This window comes from Ahaetulla prasina, chromosome 10 (genome assembly GCF_028640845.1).
Source record: "Ahaetulla prasina isolate Xishuangbanna chromosome 10, ASM2864084v1, whole genome shotgun sequence".
In the NCBI taxonomy this organism is placed as follows: domain Eukaryota; kingdom Metazoa; phylum Chordata; class Lepidosauria; order Squamata; family Colubridae; genus Ahaetulla; species Ahaetulla prasina.
In genome coordinates, this window is record NC_080548.1 from 8,547,250 (window position 1) to 8,561,933 (window position 14,684).

General features: G+C 39.9%; 1 protein-coding gene across 1 annotated transcript in view; it reads right to left on the reverse strand.

Annotated features, from left to right (window-relative positions):
• The window catches only part of CSMD2 (CUB and Sushi multiple domains 2), a 795,888-nt gene that overhangs the window by 656,778 nt on the left and 124,426 nt on the right, over positions 1-14,684 (reverse strand). The window lies entirely within an intron of this gene.

Genomic DNA, 14,684 nt, shown 5'->3' on the forward strand with positions numbered 1-14,684 from the left:
TTCAACTTTTTCAAATGCAATTATGCTTTCTTTTTCGTCTTACAAATTTTTATGCTGCTACTCTTGAGAACTGAAACCTGATTAATAGAATAGAATAATTGATTGGCTATGTCTATTATAATCAATTAGTGGATTCATCTATTAATTAAATTACCACAAAAATGAAGAAAAAACCTATTTCTGAAGTCAGTAGCGTATTTTTAATGTACAAGATGAAAGCCTTATTTGAGAAAATCATTTCTGAGAGAGACTGAGAAGAGGATAAGGACCCTTCAATATTGATACAGTATATCTTGTCATTTTTTTAATTAGCATCCATCTAAAATGATATACAGGTATATTTTTCTCTGTTTATGTATGTTATAAAAATATTCTGCCTGTATAATTAGAGTACCTATTAAGCTTTTTAATAGGGAAAAAATTCTATTAATCTATCCAATTAAATTGATTAAATGTCACAGTTATCATAAATATTCCCAAGTACAGTTTGAGAAACCAGTATTAAACTGAAAGTAAGTTACAAGTATTTGGATAAGTGATTTTTTTTTAAAAAGTGAACATCCAGTCAGAAGAAATGACAACTAGGAAAGAATGAACGAATTCTGAATCCGTATCAAATAATATAGCCTGGTGCAGGCATTCAAGTTAAAATTCAAAATGGAAAGAAAAACTTAGGCAGAAATGTAAACCATATTTTGACTATGGTTGCCTTGGGAAAATCCCATATCTTGAATATAAATAGCTGCATTTTTCTAAGCATGTACATCAGATCAGTATATTGGAATGTCTTTGGTATTAGGAGGGAAAGACATGAAGATGATTTTAAACACAAGTTACACCAAACCTCAATATTCCTGTTTTTATTATCTGAACCTGAGGATATAGCTTTCCCCCCTTCTGAAAGGGTTTCTTGCTTGGTTTTACACTTCTCAACCAAACAGGGATCTGATAATTTAGAATGGATAAAGAGAACTTCATTAAATCTACAGTCAGAAACAAGCAGAGGTGAAGGTTGGGAGCAGAGATCCTGTCAACCTGGAACATCAGTTGTCTTGTGACTACTTAACCTAGTCTGCCTTTTCCTGTAATATTCTTTATGGTTCTGTTAGCATCCAGACCATTTATATACCTCAGTAGCTTTTGCTAACACTAGATTTGGTTGAGATTAATCTTTATTACAAGAAGAGTTCTCCATTCCTCTGAAAACAACAAAATACCTTATCCCACCAGACTTGAAATCCTAGGCTTAGAAAACTTGGAACTCCGTCGCCTTCGACAAGACCTAAGCTTAACTCACAGAATCATCTATTGTAATGTCCTTCCTGTCAAAGACTACTTTAATTGCAATAATACAAGAGCAACCAACAGATTTAAACTTAATGTTAACCGCTTTAATCTAGATTGCAGAAAATATAACTTCTGTAACAGAATCATCAGTGCTTGGAATACTTTACCTGACTCTGTGGTCTCTTCCCATAATCCTAAAAGCTTTAACCAAAAACTTTCTACTATTGACCTCACCCCATTCCTAAGAGGACCATAAGGGGCGTGCATAAGCGCACAAACGTGCCTACCGTTCCTGTCCTATTGTTTTTCTTTTCTTCTTCCTATATATATATTGATGCTTATACCTCCTAATATTTACTCATATATATGTTTATATACTATAAAATCCTTTTTATATGATGTTGTGACAAAATAAATAAATAAATAAATAAATATAAATATTGGAGAATGCCACTTTGAAGTACACCCCTAATTTTTCCATGCATTTATCCATAATTTCTCTTCAATCCACAGTAAATAAGTTTGCTATTGTAATTTCAGGTCATAAAATAGAATAACAACATGAGAACATGAAGTAATAAAAGAGTGTTAGATATAAGAAGGTTGAAACTAGGTAAAGCCAGCACTACAACTAAGAACATAAATTATTTCTTCTGGAATTTAGATGATAGCAGAGGGAAAGTAGCAAACTGACTACTAACAGTTGGAAATGTGTCTGCAAGAGGATGAATAGCCAACACCATAAGGACAGAGACAGAGCAGCAGGAAGCCACAAAACAAAAACAGCCATATTTTCAAGTTGGAGTATGCTGAGTTTTAAAAGGAAGCAGCCACACCGGTTGCTCTTTCAGTGCAAAGAAGTAGCAATTATTTTGATAAGGATTTACAGTATGATTGTCATGCTGGATTTCTGGCAGCTTGTACTTAAAGGTAAGTCCAATCTTGCAGAGGTAATTGGGGTAATTGGGGAAACCACTCAGGCACAAAAACCAAACAGGATACTAATGGTAGAGTAGATGGAAATCTCAACCCATTAGCATTGATGCTGGGTTTATTTTAAGGGTCAATAAAGGTTCCTCTTGATCAAGGGATCCTTGGGAAAATAGCAGTAAAGCCACCTGTGAAAAATACTTCAAGATCTCATCTGTCTCACCTGCAAATAACTTCAACATCTGAGAGCCTTTGAAGGGCACTGGTTTCTCATTCTAACGAGGTTCTACAAATGCTAACAATTTATTTATCAGTGAGAGGGATGGATAGGCTAATGAGGAGCATCAGAAGGTGCAGCATGTGTCTTAATTTCTTAATCTGCCAGCAATGGGCCATTTTCCTACTAACAGCTTTCCTAGGTCCAGATGCCAGAACAACAAAAATAGACAGCTATCCTTGCTACTAAGTGGTTTGGAACGCTGAACCAGAAATGAGGAGGTAAAACTCTGGAACATCATTAAAGTTTTATTAAACCCAGCTTGTTGTTTTATGGATCTGTTCTTTCTTCATTTGCCTTATGATAAAAGAGCAAACCTTCCCAGCATTATGTTCAACTTCCTCTGATTTCTTTTTCATTCTAAGCACAAGACAGCCAAGAGGCAGCAAATTATAAATTATAATGCAATTCTGTCATGCACACAATATTAATATTTTCTTTTTTTAAAAAAAACCAAGGCCTCCTCTCCATCATGAACTATTGTTGGTATTAACCAGAACGTGGTATGGAATTCACACTTATTTCCCACTCGCTACAAAATACTCAATTTATTTTAAATGTCACTTTACTAGATTTTCATCAGGTCTGCCATCGTGGTAATTGCAATTAATATTATATTATACTTATGCAACTAGCATATGTAATCTTCAGAAGATGGTTTCCATGAATAGTTTAGAACTTCACTACTGTGTTTCCCCAAAAATAAGACCCTGTCTTATAGTTTTGTGAACCCTGAAATAAGCGCTTGGCCTTATTTTCAGTGAGGTCTTATTATTTTGGGCCATGTGGAGCAAGACGGGGTTCCTCTTGCCGTCTTACCTGATTCCCAGCTCTGTCTCCCTAACCCTAACCAGAGGAAATGGTGGGGACTGGCTGCACATGTATTTAAATATTTTCGGGGAGGGCTTATTTTTTGGAGGGGGGCTTATTTTCAGGGGGGCTTATTTTAGCACATATGTTCCAAAGCCCGATTAGGCTAATTATCAGGGGATGTCTTATTTTCGGGGAAACAGGGTATGAGCAGCCAAAGGTTTGAAAACCTACTCTACAGGAATATCTATCTATCCAATATCCACCCACCATGTTAGAGAAGATTCAAGTATGTTTTGTCAATTTCTCTACCTTCAGAAAACTAGACTACTGTATCTAGATGGCAAAAATGCAAATAAACAATAGGTGGCAACAAAGGATATAAAAAACAGTAATACTGTTTTGTGGGAGGTTCCCTCTCTATTTATTATTAACTATTTTTATTATTTATCTTATGCCTACACAAAAGTGAAAAGAAATTCCAGAAAACAAAGTATAAAAATCCTAATAAAGCTAGCAATCTAGTTTGAATATAAACAGAGGAAAGCAAAGTAGCACCACAGCAGTATAGATACCATAATAGCATTTTTATCGTCATCACTATAACACTTTACAACAAAGGTTCACATTTTTTAGGCTTTCCTTTTTTTATGTAAATAAACAAGGGGCGTGCATGTTGGATTATTGCAATGCTCTCTACATGGGGCTCCCCTTGAGATGCACTCGGAGGCTTCAGTTGGTCCAGAATGCAGCTGCGCGGGTGATAGAGGGAGTCTCACGTAGCTCACATGTGACACCTCTCCTGCGCAGACTGCACTGGCTTCCTGTTGCCTTTCGGGTGCATTTCAAGGTTCTGGTTACCACCTTTAAAGCACTCCATGGCTTGGGACCTGGGTACTTACGGGACCGCCTTCTGTTACCTCATGCCTCCCACCGACCCGTACGCTCGCACAGAGAGGGCCTTCTCAGGGTGCCGTCCGCCAGACAATGTCGGCTGGCGGCCCCCAGGGGAAGATCCTTCTCTGTGGGGGCCCCCACTCTTTGGAATGAACTTCCCCCTGGTTTACGTCAAATACCTGACCTTTGGACCTTTCGCCGCGAACTGAAAACATATCTGTTTGTTCGTGCGGGGCTTTCTTAAATTGTTTAGTTTTAAATTTTAAATTTCTCTCTGGTTTTAATTGGGGTTTTTTAGATTTTTTAATTGTTTTAATTCCGGCCACACTGTATAATAAGTTTTTTAATTTTATTTTAACTGTACATTGTTTCTTTTTACTTTGGCTGTACACCGCCCTGAGTCCTTCGGGAGAAGGGCGGTTTATAAATCTAATAAAATAAATAAATAATAAATAAATAAGACCACCAGCGTGCCTACCATTCCTGTCCTTAGGTTCCCTTTAGTTTTATTCATATTATGTTTTCAATTTATGCTTATATATATTATCTGATGTGTATTTGATGAAATAAATAAATAAATAAATAAATAAATAAATAAATAAATAAATAAATAAATAAATAAATAAATTCAAAGGCTAGTATAGTTGAGCTAACTATTAGCTAGCATGAAACTGTCTTTCAGGAACACACAATAGTTGCTGCTAAGCACTTAAAAACATATTCCAATTTTTTTTAAAAAAAACACACAATTTAACAGTACATTAATGCCTTTAATATTGAACTGAAGGGCCGGGATACTTACGGGACCGCCTGCTGCTACCGAATACCTCTCACCGACCCGTGCGCTCTCACAGAGAGGGGCTCCTCAGGGTGCCATCGGCGCGACAGTGTCGTCTGGCGACACCCAGGGGAAGGGCCTTCTCCGTGGGGCTCCGCCTCTGGAGCGAACTCCCCAGGACTTCGTCAACTTCCGGACCTCCGAACCTTTACTTGTGAGCTTAAAACCTACTTATTTATCTGCGCTGGACTGGGGTAGTGTTTTAATGTGTTTTAATGTGTTTTAAGGGGTTTTTAGTTCCAAATTTTAATTCTGGCCAATTTTAATAAGTTTTTTAATTGTATTTTTTAATCTGTATTTATAGTATTGTATTTTTATTTGGCTGTGAACCGCCCTGAGTCCTTCGGGAGAAGGGCGGTATACAAATGTAAATAATAAATAAATAAATAAATAAACTACAAAACTGTAGCCCTTTGCTGTCATTTATTAATCTATATAGCCTAGAAAATTTATCTTTACCAGGTACAAAATTTGAATGACAGCAGTTCTCAGTGCTTATGCTTAGCTACTGCAAAATCTATTTGTGTTTGTCTAAGAAATGAAGGCACTACAACAAAGCTGAATTTTTCCATTATGCTGACCAATCTAGGCTATATTTTGATTTATTATTACTAATGAGGAAACAATTCATATCTAGCAGTTGGAGTAACCATGAAGACAGTTGTTCAGGGAATGGATTTACCTGATTAATGTACATAATAAACAAGTCTTTACAGAAGGCAGCAGGTGAAGTGAATCTTTGCAGGAACCAAGGCTAAGCATGACTTTTCTGAAAGAATTTGGAGTTGGGACTAACAGCAACCTCAGAACTTCAGTGCATAGTGATTCTAAGCAGAAAATCAAAATGGTTAACTACAGTAACTATCAAGCACGGGAGCCCCCTCAAGGCTCTGTGCTTTCCCCACTTCTCTTCTCTTTATAAACCAATGACTGCATCTCTAATGATCCATCTGTTAAACTACTGAAGTTTGCAGATGACACAACTGTGACCGGTCTCATTCGAGACAATGATGAATCCGCATACAGATGGAAGGTTGAACAACTAGCCTCGTGGTGCAACCGGAACAATCTGGAACTGACCGCATTCAAAACCATAGAAATGGTGGTAGACTTTAGGAGAAGCCCTTCCATATTTCCCCCTATTACAATATTAGACAACACAGTATCAACAGTAGAAATCTTCAAATTTCTAGGCTCTACCGTATAGCAAGATCTAAAATGGACAGCTAACATCAAAAACGTCATCAAAAAAGCACAACAAAGAATGTTCTTTCTGCGCCAACTCAGAAAGCTCAAACTGCCCAAGGAGATGCTGATCCAGTTCTACAGAGAAATTATTAAGTCTGTCATCTGCACCTCTATAACTGCCTGGTTTGGTTCTGCAACCCAGCAAGACAGACACAGACTTCAAAGGTTAATTAGAACTTCAGAAAAAAACAATTGCTACCAATCTGCCTTACATTAAGGACCTGTATACTGCACGAGTCAAAAAGAGGGCTGTGAAAACATTTACAGACCCTTCACATACTGGACATAAACTTTCAATTTCTACCCTCAAAAGGACGCTATAGAGCACTTTACACCAGAACAACTAGACACAACAACAGTTTTTTCCTGAATGCCATCACTCTGCTAAACAAATAAACAAATAATTCCCTCAACACTGTCAAACTATTTACTAAGTCTGCACTACTATTAATCTTCTCATCGTTCCTATCACCCATCTCCTCCCATTTATGACTGTATGACTAAGTTTGTTGCTGGTATCTTTACAATTTATATTGACTGTTTCCTAATATAATTTGATTGCTTGTTTGTTCCCTATAATTATCATTAAGTGTTGTAACTTATGATTTTTCATGAATGTATCTTTTCTTTTATACACACTGAGAGCATATGCACCAAGACAAATTCCTTGTGTGTCCAATCACACTTGGACAATATACATATACATATACATATACATATACATATACATATAGGTCTTTGGTTATTCGGGTTTTCTCCCGCGTAAAATTGGAAGTGTCTTGGCGACGTTTCGACGTTTCGACGAAGTCTCATTTGCCATCTTCATGCTGGTGTTTACAGCTTTGTGCTTTTAGGAGCAATGTGTGACGCACATGGGGAGAAACAGACTCAAGCTCAATCCCTTCAAGACGGAGTGGCTGTGGATGCCGGCATCCCGCAGCTGACTGTTGGGGGCGAGTTAGTGGCCCCAAAGGAGGTGGTTCGCAACTTGGGCGTCCTCCTGGATGGACGGCTGTCTTTTGATGAACACCTGGCGGCCGTCGCCAGGAGGGCCTTTTACCAAGTTCGCTTGGTTCGCCAGTTGCGTCCCTTCCTTGACTGGGATGCCTTATGCACGGTCACTCACGCTCTGGTTACATCTAGGCTGGATTATTGCAATGCTCTCTACATGGGGCTGCCCTTGAGGTGCACCCGGAGGCTCCAGTTAGTCCAGAATGCGGCTGCGCGAGTAGTAACGGTAGCCGCTCGTGGCTCCCACGTGACATCGCTGCTCCGTAGCTTGCACTGGCTTCCTGTGGTCTTTCGGGTGCGCTTCAAGATTTTGGTAACTATCTTTAAAGCGCTCCATGGCTTAGGACCCGGGTACTTACGAGACCGCCTGCTGTTACCCTTTGCCTCCCACCGACCCATACGCTCTCACAGAGAAGGTCTCCTCAGGGTGCCGTCCGCCAAACAGTGTCGGCTGGCGGCCCCCAGGAGTAGGGCCTTCTCTGTGGGGGCAGTGACGCTCTGGAATGAACTTCCCCCTGGCCTGCGTCAAGTGCCTGATCTTCGGACCTTCCGTCGTGAGCTCAAAACATATTTATTCATTAAAGCGGGACTGGAATAATTAGTGATGAATTTTAATTGGGTATTCTTAATATTTTTAAATTTTTAAATCTAAATTTTAATAATCAGCCTTTAAAATTTGCTCTTTTTAAATGTTGTTTTAAATTGTATATATTTTGTTTTTATTTTGGCTGTACACCGCCCTGAGTCCTTCGGGAGAAGGGCGGTATAAAAATTTAATAAATAAATAAATAAAATAAATTTTATGCGGGAGAAAACCCGAATAACCAAAGACCTACATACAAACACCCGCAAAAACCTCAGAATATATATATATATATTTGTTTTCTTGGAAAGTGTCTTGGCGATGTTTCGATGCAGTCTCATTCGTCATCTTCAGGCTTGAGTTTCGTGCTTCTGGGAGCAATGTGTGATTGCAACTGTTTCTTCCTTTTTAACTGCTAGTGGGGGTTTGAACTGATTGGGTGGGAGCTTGGCTGTGCTCTGATTGGATGGGGGGGGTTTTTGTGCTCTGATTGGCTGGGAGTGTGTCCTGTTTGGGTGGGGGCTTGGTTGTGCTCAGATTAGTCTGAGTTGCAGGGGGATTTGAGCTGGTGAGCTGCATTGCTGTTGTTTGGCTTCGTGGTCGTGGTCGTGCTACATCTTCATAGTGGGTGTCAGTCTGCTGCATGTATGGATTGGAGGGGTTTGAAATGCTAGTGGGGGTTTGAAACTCAAACCCCCACTAGCAGTTAAAAAGGAAGAAACAGCTGCAATCACACATTGCTCCCAGAAGCATGAAGCTCAAGCCTGAAGATGACGAATGAGACTTTGTCGAAACATCGCCAAGACACTTCCAATTTTACGTGGGAGAAAACCCGAATAACCAAAGACCTACATATATGTATATATATGTGTGTGTGTGTGTGTGTGTGTCTTTGGTTATTTGGGTATTCTCCCGTGTAAAATTGGAAGTGTCTTGGTGACATTTCGATGAAGTCTCATTTGTCATCTTCAGGATGGTATTTACAGCTTCGTGCTTCTAGGAGAAATGTGTGATCGCAGCTGTTTCTTCCTTTTAACTGCTAGTGGGGGTTTGAACTGATTGGTTGGGAGCTTGGCCGTGTTCTGATTGGGTGGAGGTATGTTCTGATTGGTTGGGGGTTTGGCTGTGCTCTGTTTGGGAGAGGGGCTTGGTTGTGCTCAGGTTAGTCTGAGTTGCAGGGGGATTTGAGTTGGTGAGCTGCATTGCTGATGTTTGGCTTTGCATTAGTGGTCATGCTACATCTTCATGGTGGGTGTCAGTCTGCTGCATGTATGGATTGGAGGGGTTTGAAATGGCTAATGATGCCGCTGTGGTCTGGCTTCTGGTCCGTGGTCGTGGTTCATCATCGGTGTGGGTTTGGTCTGCTTTCCGCATGGGTGTGTGGTGGTGACATGCTGTGTGGCATTCGTGAGTGTGGTCTTGCATCATTCTTCATGTTAGGGACTCATTTGTTGATAAGGGCGGATTTCCAAATGGCTGGTAGGTGGGAGGTATCATCTCATTTATTCATTGTCAAGGTTCCAGAAATACCTCTTCTGCGTAAAAGAAACTCAGAGACATTTCTTTTCCAGAGTTCTTTACTAGCATGAGGAGACTGGCACATGATGAGTGCAATTCCAAAACTGAAGTTCCGGATTCTTTTCCCCAATTATACAAACCCCAAGAGTCCCACCCCCCTGACCCCTTTGATGGTCACATGGTCCCACGTTCTCCCAGTCCATTCGAATATCTTCTTGCCACTCTTCCTGCAGATGTGAACCCCATCCGACCTTGACCGTCTAAAGAATGTTACCATACCCCTCAGCCCCACTTCTTCCCCTCAGGGGAAAAAAATGTGGCAGCGTCTGGAAACCTAAAGTCTAATATGGTTTCCAGGCCTGACAGGCGTCCCCTCTTGGAAAAGAAGCTATATCCTAGGAAAGAAAACAAAGAGTCGATAAAGAAGAGTGTCAGTGGTCCACACTTCCCTTCTACCCCCCCCTCTCCAAGAGGTTTTTTAGGTTTGTCAGGGAAAGTGTCGTGAAATTGTTTAATCAAATTGTCCGCATTTACTTTCCAACTTTTGACCCAAGTAGATTCAGATAATGGATATCCCTTCCAGTGGACTAAATATTGTAATTGACCTCTATATAGTCTAGAGTCAAGGATTTTCTTGATTTCATAGTGGGTTTCACCTTGGATTATCAAGGGTGGTGGGGGAGCGGCAGGTTGAGGTCTCAGACCAGACTGTCTAGCAGGTTTTAATAAGCTGGTATGGAATACCGGGTGTATTTTCCCCAACATTCGAGGGAGCTTGAGTTGGACGGTAATGGGATTAATAATTTTTACAATGGGGAAAGGACCCAAAAATTTTGGACCGAATTTTCTGCTGGGTATCCTTAATCTTAGATACTTAGTAGACAAAAAGACTTTATCTCCAATGCGAAAAGGGGGTTGAAGGGAACGGTGTTTGTCAGCTTGGGCTTTGTAATTTCGAGCTGTCACAGCTAAGGCCTTTTTTGTGTTTTCCCAACCTTTCTTCAACGAATTCATCCAGTCCGTTAGGGAAACCGAAGGTCAGGGGTTACACGGGGGGGGGGGTCCTCCTGCGTTCATCGGAACGGCTTCAAGCTTCAGCAATTTCTCTCTCTCTGGTGGGAGGGAAGGTGAATCTAGGCTGAGCTAAAGGCTCTCGAGGTCTCACTTCCAGGCGCTCAAAAGTTTCAGGGAGGTCTAATAGGGACTGGGATTTCAGGGGGTTTCTCAGGTCCCAATCCAGTGACTCTCCCGATCCTCCAGGTTTTATTGTCCTCCAGTGAGGTTGAGAAGAGGGAGGGGGCTCTCCATTCCGTCCCGGGGAAATGTTTTCTCCCGACTGGCAGTTTACCCATGAATCAGAGTCCTTGGGCCGTGCTCCAAGCTGACAAGCAGGCTCTACCATTTCGGGGCTTCAGGTCCTCTCATCAGATGGGAAATAGGTGACTTCAACTAAATCGTCAGAATCATGTTTCGCCGCTCCCTCTACGCTCTCAACTTGCTGCTCTTCCATCTTCACTGGGTCTTTGCACCGCTGTGGAGGTTGCGGAGACTGGGGCCCAGCACCCCTCTAACGGGCCCCCTCTGAGAGGAGGAGAGGGTACCGTTAGCAAAAGAAAGTTACGAGTTTTGGAATAATGTCAAGGTTCCAGAAATACCTCTTCTGCGTAAAAGAAACTCAGAGACATTTCTTTTCCAGAGTTCTTTACTAGCATGAGGAGACTGGCACACGATGAGTGCAATTCCAAACCTGAAGTTCCGGATTCTTTTCCCCAGTTATACAAACCCCAAGAGTCCCACCCCCCTGACCCCTTTGATGGTCACATGGTCCCACGTTCTCCCAGTCCATTCAAATATCTTCTTGCCACTCTTCCTGCAGATGTGAACCCCATCCGACCTTGACCGTCTAAAGAATGTTACCATACCCCTCAGCCCCCCTTCTTCCCCTCAGGGGAAAAAATGTGGCAGCGTCTGGAAACCTAAAGTCTAATATGGTTTCCAGGCCTGACATTCATGCTGTGTGGGCGTTTTTCTATCTCGATGGCTTCTCTGATTATTCTGTTGTTAAAGTGTTCAGTTTTGGCGATAGTTCTGGTCTTTTTAAAGTCAATTTTATGTCCTGTGGCTTTAAGGTATTGGACCAGGGAAGAAGTTGGTTCCTCTTTTCTGACTGAGTTCTTATGTTCTTCAATGCGTGCACTTATTCTTCTGTTGGTTTGTCCGATGTATGTGGTGCTGCAGGCGGTGCATGGGATTTCATATACTCCTTGATTTTCTAACTCAAGTTTGTCTTTGGGATTTCTTAGGATGGTGGATATTTTTCGATTTGTGCAGAATGCTGTCTTGATGTTGTGTTTGTGGAGGATCTTGCTGATTCTGTCTGTGGTGCCTTTTATATATGGGAGGAGGGCTTTGCCGTTTTCTTGTTCTCTGTCTTGGATTTTAGTGGGGGTTTCTTTATAGATTAGTTTGGTAATCTTATTTCTTTGGAATCTATTGGATTAACCCTAACCATCCAATCAGAGCACAGCCAAAACCTCAACCAATATATACTAAATTCTATTCTAAGAGAAGAGAAAGATGCAAAGGAATGCATGTTTAATAATAAAACAATTTTGTCTCAGATAGGAGATACAGACAGAAATCTAGGTTACAAAGACAGACTTACAAATTTTGAAGGTGATAGAATATGGAAGACAGAACACACTGGAAATCTGTACAACTCTTCCAACTTTTGAAAGCAAAGTCTGGATGAGCCTCTGGATGAGACACACACACACACACACACACACACACACACACACACACACACACACACACACACACACACACACACACACACACACACACACACATATATATATATATATATATATATATATATATATATATATATATATATATATATATAAACGTATCTTTTCTTTTATGTACACTGAGAGCATATGCACCAAGACAAATTCCTTGTGTGTCCAATCACACTTGGCCAATAAAATTCTATTCTATTCTATTCTATATTGGAATGAAATATTTTGTTACATCTTTAGTCCACAGGTTTTACCAGCTATCCAAACTTGGCATTGTACAATGAACTAGATCTGCAGTGTCTAAAATGCCCAGCCAACATGACTTCTGCAGTCTGAGAAATGCAGCTGCAACGTATCAGAAGATTACTTGATTGGACAAAGCCATTATAGATAATATAGTTAAGAAAGGCTGTCTGTAATAGATACATCAACATTTCCTTCTCACTACCACTTCAAGGTAGAAACTAAATAGGAGGGAGTCTCATAGCTCCTAGAAATGTTTAGGTCAGGTTATTTTATTTTATACAGCTTATAGGTTCATGATGCACAGTTCCTGCAAACCTCTCCTAAACTGCTTCTGAATTATCAGTAGCATCACCGGCCTTTTTCCTTCTCACCTTCAATTATGCAATTTTAGACGCAGGACTTCAAATTGTATTCCACAGAATTTAGGGTTAGGGTTTCATGAGAGGGGGAAATATTCTCTTGAAAGCAACCTATAACTTTGGTTCTTGACCAGAGCTTCCAGAATTTTTTATTTTTTTAACTAACAGATTCCACAGCCAAAAAGTTTTGAAAACTTGTGCTAGAACACCAGAACAATTGACCCATATTTACAGTGAATCCACTAACTAGACGTGCCAAACTGCTTGCTTTTATTCCTGTTCCACTGAAAGAAGTCTATATCCCCAGATTTGTTTTTCATTGCTGGAAAATTGGAAAAACCAGGCTATTTTCACTTCTGCCTTCATACTGAAAATGAAATAATTGGGGTGAAAAAAAAGAAAGCTGCCTTTTGTACAATGAAGTTGTCAGAATCTTTGACTTCTGTCAAGCAATCTGACCAGTATTAGAACAGAGGTGGGTTTCAGCAGGTTCTGACCAGTTCTGGAGAACCGGTAGTGGAAATTTTGAGTAGTTCGGAGAACTGGTAGTAAAAATTCTGACTGGCCCCACCCCCATCTATTCTCTGCCTCCCAAGTCCCAGCTGATTGGGAGGAAATGGGGATTTTTCAGTAACCTTCCCCTGGATTGGGGAGAGAATCGAGATTTTACAGTATCCTTCCCCTGACATGCCCACCAAGCCACACCCACAGAACCGGTAGTAAAAAAATTTGAAACCCACCACTGTATTAGAAGTATTAAGTCATCAGTGGCCACAAGAGAACATATGCACCAAGACAAATTCCTTGTATGTCCAATCACACTTGGCCAATAAAAATTCTATTCTATTCTATTCTATTCTATTCCATTCCATTCCATTCCATTCCATTCCATTCCATTCCATTCCATTCCATTCCATTCCATTCTATTCTATTCTATTCTATTCTACGAATGTTGATTGTTGGAGCACTGAGCAAAATTCCTCAATCATTTTATTCTCTTCCCTTTTTTTCTCTTTCTCTCTGCATTGCTTTGTTCTTTCTATCCCATTACGTAGCAGAGTGACATCTTTTTTCATTTTTCATTTAGATTTTGGGTGTGTTACAGGAGGATTCTGTATTTGGAAACCTGGCAATTATCTGAATACCAAGTATAACGATGCAAACAAAATCTCAGAGATTTTCAGTTATAAGGACAAGTGGAGGAATGGTCTATCTCTGGGTTTAAGCAAAATTAAATTGCTTAACAAAAACATTTAATTATAAAGGAAACAGTTCAATTCTTTGTAGGTTCTGTCTTCACTACAGTTCTCTTTATAGCTTTATTTGTACTGGTAACAATATGCAAGTATTAACCAAAGTAAAACAATAGAAGATAAGCATTTAGAAAACCAGGTGCAAACCTATGCTTTAAGAATTGATATGATGATAAATATTTTGTGACTTAAAAAATTAAGAACATGCAATTCTTAAAGTAAAAGAACAAAAGCTGGGGATTCACACGTATCAGCTATTGTTTCATCCTTTGAGGACAGGTACAAGGGCAATTTTTAATCTTAATTTTTAAAATTTAAAAAAATAATGCAAAACTTAATGAATTCATACATTGCAATTTCTTGAACATAATTATTGCACTGTTTTTATAATTGCAATTTTTCAATAAATCTAGATTTTCTCCCACATATTTATGCACCCTCTGTAATTCCCTTTCAGTTTGTGCAATTTGTTCAGTTTCATTCTGTTCTCAATCTTTTCATTGCAAAATCTTTCAGATGGAGGCATAACCAACATATAATTAGTGTCTGGGTAGCATGGGTACTTTTCTTGTGTCCTTAAAGCCTTACCTGGTGAGGACAGTAGCAAGTTGACATTTTAATTC